The following is a 7264-nucleotide window of genomic DNA, read 5'->3' as shown; positions in this document are numbered from 1 at the left end:
AATATCCGCAGCAGTTTCTTTAAACAAATTACAAAATCGACATTAAATAAATCAGTGCTAAGGATACGGATCCGATTCCGTTGGATCAGCAACATTTTGGCTTTCTGGATCTGTTGCTCTCCAAACCCAAATCTAAACAGTTGGAAAAAGAGAAATATAGTTTTAGCATAAAAATATCCGAAAAATTTATTTTAAAATTAGTTTTCTGTTTCACAAATCATGTAAATCTGAAAGAAATGTTTATGACCTGGATCCATTTTTTCCAGATCCGCATCAAAATCGATTGGATCCTTAGCACTGAAATATATTTTCTTCATGGTTTGCTGATACACGGTTTCAATGGTTTTAAACTTACCGATAACATTCTTCAATCTATATACAAATATACTTTGCTTGTCTGTCTGTCTCCTTATTTGTGTCCAATAAATGTCAAAACGGCTAATCAATCAGGTCCAAATTTTGTGTGGGACCTCATATGACCCCAAGGCCGAAGGTCAGAATTGATTGCTATTGTCTATATTGACATCGATAGCTAACCAGCTCGCGCCATGTATAGTGGCGTTGAATATAGTCATGGGATTGTAGACGTGTGGATCATGTCCTGTTTGGCTTTGATAGCAGACAGATTGAACCTGGATAGATACATCTTGAGAAATTGATATGGAGTAGGTGTTTACTACATCCTTGTCTGCCTGTTTGTTTGTATCCAATTGTATCAAAACTGTTGAACCTATCGAGCCAACTTTTTTTGCGGGACCTCGCCTGACCCCATGGAAAGTTTATGGATGGTCAAATGTTCAAAAATTTGTCTCTAACATAATTTGATTTTGAAAATTTTGAAAATCCACTATTTTAAAAAAAAATTCGCGAAATTTTTGCCTGTTTTTGTTTTAATGTAAGCAGAGAGAACATGCACAAAGCACAATTGAAATAGAAGATCGGGCGCGAAGCGCCCTAAAAGCCTACTAACAAATATTTTAGAACAGATATAATGAAAAAAGTTTAAATTGAAAAAAAATCTCTTCGAAGTCATGGGCTGTGGACTTTCAAAAAAGCATCAGTAAGTTTTTACAAAAAATATTTAGAATTAAAAGTTATTTATTGATAACCAGGTTTACCCACAAAAGATGAGACTGTAAAGACGACCGGAAACTCTTAAAATGTGATGATTCAGAGGTTGAGTCATTTTTTTCTGTCATAGATATATTTATCTAATGGCTTGTTAAATGATTCGGCAAAGAAACAAACAAGTTTACAGTTGCAGGGAATCGTAAAACTTAGGGAAACAGACAATCATCTCTGACCTCTCATCCTTTCTGGGTAACCCTGTACATTGTTAATGAAAGATTCAAACTATACAAAAAGAAGACATTAGATGTAATATGCTGCAATTATTAGACGTTACTGGTAGGGCTTTGTGACCTGGTAGTTTCTCTAGTTTTAATTTTACGCACAAGAAAGAAATTTAAAATCTTTTTCTTCTTCTCAAATAGCTTTTCCATAAAATTGAAAATATTTAAAATTTTAGTCTAATGTGCAATTTTCTTAAGTTTGACTAAAGGATGGGGGGGGGGGGGGACAGGTTTTGACATTTTATAAAGAAAATTAAATACATTTTGTTAAAGGTTAACTACGACGGATTTGGATTGGTTAGAAACACACACTAAACATGATAAATCTTCTCTTATTGAGATGTTTAAAGGTAACAGATTGAATCTAAAATTATTTGTTCTGAATAAGTCTAAAAATCACTTTCTTTAATTTGTCAAATAATTTTATTGGTTTGTGCAAGAATAGGGAAGGGCTAGCAACCAGCGACGTCGCGCGACCAGTCCTATTTGGTCGAGATATGTCAGGTTAGGTTGGGATTACGTCGAATTGCCAAAAATGGTCGGAACTTGATCAGTCCTCCTAGGTTGAGTTATGTCAGGTTAGGTTAGGTTAGGTTAGGTTAGGTTAGGTTATCCTGATCAGTCCTCCTAGGTTGAGTTATGTCAGGTTAGGTTAGGTTGAGTTATGTCAGGTTAGGTCGGGTTATCCTGACCAGTCCACTTAGGTTGGATTTGATCGATATTGGATGGGTTACGTTAAGATAAAAAGAACGTTTTTGTGTTAAAACATGATTTAACAAAATAACACGTTTTACAAAGACGACTTTCTCTCTCAGACAAACCGGTTCCTAGATGATCCTAGACTCTTAAAATAAATCACGGGGATTTCATGGGGAAGTAGGGAAAACGTATCAAACGTTTAAAATAAGTTATATTTTGAAAATAGTCAATTTTAAAATAAGTTTTAATAAAAATTTAAGATTTCTACAATTAACTATTAGATACTACAGTTTAATTTGATATTTAAAACCTTTAAAAATCCATGACTATGACAAAAAGCATCAAATAGTGTAAATAGCTTCATACCTTTGCGCTGGAATTCTGACATGGTAAATCAGATTTTTCTCAGGTCACAGTTGTCTTTGAAAAGTAAGACTAATACTAATGAATAGCTCATATGGCTATTAAGTTTACTCTCAAATTACCCAAATGTGAACGGTCCGGCCCTTTAAGCCAATTTGTTTCTTGGCTTATGTGTTTCCTAAAACAATTCAGTCAAGCCTTAGGGCTGGCTATTAACATAGACATACAGGGTGTCCCACGAAACAGCTGGTAAATAGTTTAGAATGTCTTCTTCCATAATTTGTAAAGTTGATTAATAACAAAGACAATATTAAAAATAGGAGTCATATTTTTGTAAAATTAACTTCAAAGTAGAATATATTTGAGCAAAAGATTTTTTAACGAAATAAACTGCAAACAGCCTTTAATATCTAATACAGGGTAAAGAAGACGACATTGAAAACTATTTACCAACTGTCACGTGGGACATTTTGTATATATGAGCAAAGAGCTAAATTATTATATAGATTGATAATGTTTATTTTAGGTTACAAGAATGATTTCCCCCAGGGCGGGATATCTCGGGATCAGTTCCAACATTTCTTTCCAGACTTAGGATAATACTTTTTTTTTTTTTTGTCAAGCGAAAAAAAAGAAGAAATTGAACAATTTTTCATTTTTAATTTTGGGATAAACAATGAGTTAAACTCATTCTCTTTTCACGAGCCACATAGATCCAGACTGCCACATAGATCCAGACTGCCACATAGATCCAGACTGCCACATAGATCCACACTGCCACATAGATCCAGCCTGCCACATAGATCCAGACTGCCACATAGATCCAGACTGCCACATAGATCCAGACTGCCACACAGATCCGGACTGCGATTTTTCGAAACTTGGTTGACAGTGAAGTGTCACAACGTATTGGCTCTTAATTTTACCTCACTTACTTACTTTGACGTTTGTGTAGCCCTAGACATGTACATTTTAAAGATCTCTGAAACGTTTGTTTTTAGCTGTAGTTTTAATGAAATAATTAGCAAAACTCTAATCGAGTTTTTCAACCCCTGGATCAATGTGGGTCGGAATGCCGAATGACCTTTTTACCCTTGTTGTTCAAAACTTTAGTGATTTGAAAAATGGCTAATTAGTAAAGGATTAGTAAAGGATTAGTAAAGGATTAGTAAAGGATTAGTAAAGGATTAGTAAAGGATTAGTAAAGAATTAGTAAAGGATTAGTAAAGGATTAGTAAAGGATAACCGATCTGTCAATGATAAAAAATTGGATTTAACTAATTGGAGGGAATAAGTTAAACTCAATTCGTCGTTCAAAAGTAGGGTTTCCAATCGGAATTGATTGCTACCGCTTGCGCCATTTTATTGCGCGGGATTGCGCTATAATTGCGAACAAAGAAGCAATAAAATATTCGCGGAATTGTGCAGAATTGCGCGAAATTGCGCGGAATTGCGTGCATCAGAATTGCTTTGCAATGGAAATGGATGGAATGTTATCTCAGTAGATTTAAAAATAATTGATGGTCATTTGATATTTTTCAATATTTTCAAAATTCTAAAGTTTCATGATAAATTTTTTGGTTAAAATTGTAAGATTCATTTAATCAAAATTAGATATTTTAAGTGTCTTAGATGTCGTTACAAAGCAAATTTTTTTTTATCGCAAATCACTTATTATGTTAAATCAGACCCAGAGTCTAAAAGTCGTCTTCCTATGCCATAGTTTTCTGGTTACCATGCTGTATATGAATATCATAAATAAAAAATAATGCTTGAATTCAATTTTCGTATCGTTTGAGACTGAAATGTTAGTGAAGTTCAGTTTATTGTATGATGCCACTAACAAAGTTAAAAAAATTGTTTTTAATCAATGTTGTTGAACGGAATTGAGCAATAATAATTGCATTTATTGGGTTCCATTTGGTTTAAATTGAATATTCTCAACAAATTGAAACACAAATACACAAGAAAGTTGAATGGAATTGCGCGCTATAGCGCGAAATTGTGGGCAAGTAAAATCCCCTTGCGATGGAAACCCTATTCAAAATATGTATTTGAAGGGTAAAAACAAACAAGGAGAAGAAAAAAAATTTAGTCATTTAAAAAAAGGATTTTTTTTCCAGATAAAGGAGCCAAAACAGGAAACCTCGTTTTCAGGTCAGTCGGGATAATGAAGTAGTCAGTCAGGATAGTAAAGTAGTCAGTCGGGATAATGAAGTAGTCAGTCAGGATAGTAAAGTACTCAGTCGATACAATAAAGTAGACACTCAAGACGATACAATAATCAGTTAAGACAATAAGTAGTCAGTCGAGACAATAAAGTAATCAGTTGAGACAATAGAATAGTCAGTCGAGACACTAAAATAGTCAGTCGAGACAATAAAATAGTCAGTCGAGACAATAAAGAAGTCAGTCGATACAATAAAGTAGTCAGTCGACACAATAAAGAAGTCAGTCGATACAATAAAGTAGTCAGTTGATTCAATAAAGTAGTCAGTCAAGAAAATAAAGTGGTCAGTCGAGACAAAAAAAGTAGCCAGTCAAGACAATAAAGTAGTCAACCAGGAAAATAAAGTGGCCAGTCGAGACAATAAAGTATTCAGTCAAGACAATAAAGTAGTCAGCCGGGATAATAAAGTAGTCAGCCGGGATAATAAAGTAGTCAACCAGGAAAATAAAGTGGCCAGTCGAGACAATAAAGTATTCAGTCGAGACAATAGAATAGTAAGTCGAGACAATAAAGTAGTCAAGTCAAGAAAGTCAAGTCAAGTGTCGATGTTCAGTCAATCTGACAAAATTTGTTTTAAAAATTGATATTGATCGGGATTTGTGATGAGGAAGAAAGGTTCAAAATTGTTCTTTAAAAATCCAGAAAGGAGTGAACTTCAGAGAAGTCATACATGCGAGTCTCAAATAATTTATTTAATAATTGAAATCTCTTTGCGGGGTTAACTCTGAATCAGAATTTTTGAATTTGTTTACGATTAAACTTGTCTTTACTCTTACATTTAGTACATATAATTTAGCATTGTTTTGTTATGTCTGATGCCCTGCAAATATACAGATGATAAGAATTTTTGCACACTTCATACCTTTCAAACTTCGTTTCAAACCTTTTCGTGAAACCATGAAGAATTAGTTCACGATTGACAAAAAGAACCATTTTGCCAAAAAATATTGGGTTTTTTAAAATAGTCTTTTTTAGAGTTTTAGATGAAGATAAAAGTGGATTTCTAAATTTTAGAGAATTCCTTCAGGCAATTGATCTTGTGGGCGCAAAGTAAGTTTTTTCTAAATAAATTGAAGAAAAAAATATTGATAATTTGTATAAATTATAATTACTCCCTTCTGGTTTCCAATTTTGTCCTGCTCTTTCATGACTGAAATGCCTTCCTGAACATTTCCTTAATGGGAGTGTTTCGCGAAAAATGAAAGTGGGTATATGCTGATATCCTGATATCGAATTGAATTCGATAATGATCGCTACTAATTCTGTTGAGTCTATAAGGATAAAACGGAAAAATTCACGGAGTTCCATTATTCCGCTCAGAAAGTAAATAATTAAATTAAACTTAAACTTGAAACTACTAATTCAGATATTACAACCTATAATTGTCGATATATAGTTGATATTTCATAATATTTTTTATTTATAAGATCAGAGTGTTACTTCTGAAAATATTCATTGCTGAAATTTCGAGAATTTTTTTATGTCATCTTAATCATATATCATCATAGATTTGTTTAATACAGATTTTAGGTATAAAATCATCAAAATGTGATGGAAAAAAATTTAAAATATTTTTGTTTAATTAAAAAAACCTGCGTTTCGAAAGAATTAAATTTCTTAAAAAACTGAAGAAAAAATGTTTTTCTATTGTTTTCCAGGATTTCAAAAAATAAATATTTATTATTCATTTTTTCGAAAAAATTTGGTTTTGCGTATTTTTTTTCAAATGTTCTAAAAAAAATTTGCTGACATTTTATTTTATTTATGCTTAAAACCCAAAGCAAACTAAATTCATGAAGAATTTGTCAAAAATATGGATAATCCCCCTGTTAATTTAATCAACCTTTGCATTTGATAGAAAATATTACAGAACAGCTGAGGATAAACTACGCTGGGCGTTTAAGATGTATGATGAAGATAATTCAAGAATGATTGATTTAAAGGAGATGATTAATGTAATGGAGGTAAAAATACCATATTCAATTTTTTTAAAGTTTCAAATCTTTAATACATCTATGTAATGTTGAATATATATATAGAGCTATGTTTAGTATATCTTTCTAATGTTGGATATATATATAGAACTATGTTTAGTATATCTATGTAATGTTGGATATATATAATATAGAACTTTGTTCAGTATATCTTTCTAATGTTGGATATCTATATAGAACTATGTTCAGTATATCTATGTAATGTTGGATATATATATAGAACTGTGTTTAGTATATCTATGTAATGTTGGATATATATAGAACTATGTTCAGTATATCTATGTAATGTTGGATGGTGCAGGGTTAAGACCTGAAAACGACGACCCAGCTGAAAGAGCCCGATGTGTGTTTGTGTAAGTTTTATTATTTACTAATTCACGATGCTTCTTGACGAGCTTGATTTTTATTGTATCACCATCAAATCTAAATACCACACTGAACTAGACAGCTGGAGATGGTAGAATTTATGCAACTTTAAAATTTTGTAATTCCTCTAGTTCTTATTTTACACATAACAAGTATGAAAAAGGGAATTTATCTGGTTAAATAAGTGAATTTAAAACATTTTTGTTCTTTACAATAGCTCTCCAATAAAATGAGCTATGATTGAAAAAATTTAAGATTTT

The 7264-nt window shown here is 32.1% G+C and overlaps 2 long non-coding RNA genes across 2 annotated transcripts; both read left to right on the top strand.

Moving 5' to 3' along the window:
- Window positions 1–979: 979 nt before the first annotated feature.
- Window positions 980–3571, top strand: LOC111709187 (uncharacterized). The gene is made up of 3 exons (XR_002766805.1): window positions 980–1060; window positions 1626–1702; window positions 2941–3571. It is a non-coding gene; the product is annotated as an uncharacterized LOC111709187 (long non-coding RNA).
- Window positions 3572–4307: 736 nt separating this feature from the next.
- On the top strand, window positions 4308–6992 carry LOC111709186 (uncharacterized). The gene is made up of 4 exons (XR_002766804.1): window positions 4308–4571; window positions 5620–5694; window positions 6515–6608; window positions 6912–6992. It is a non-coding gene; the product is annotated as an uncharacterized LOC111709186 (long non-coding RNA).
- The last annotated feature ends 272 nt before the right edge of the window (window positions 6993–7264 follow it).

This window comes from Eurytemora carolleeae, unplaced genomic scaffold (genome assembly GCF_000591075.1).
Source record: "Eurytemora carolleeae unplaced genomic scaffold, Eaff_2.0 scaffold805, whole genome shotgun sequence".
Classification (NCBI taxonomy): domain Eukaryota; kingdom Metazoa; phylum Arthropoda; class Copepoda; order Calanoida; family Temoridae; genus Eurytemora; species Eurytemora carolleeae.
Note: the sequence above shows the minus strand (reverse complement) of the source record. Positions and strands in the feature narration are given on the sequence as shown.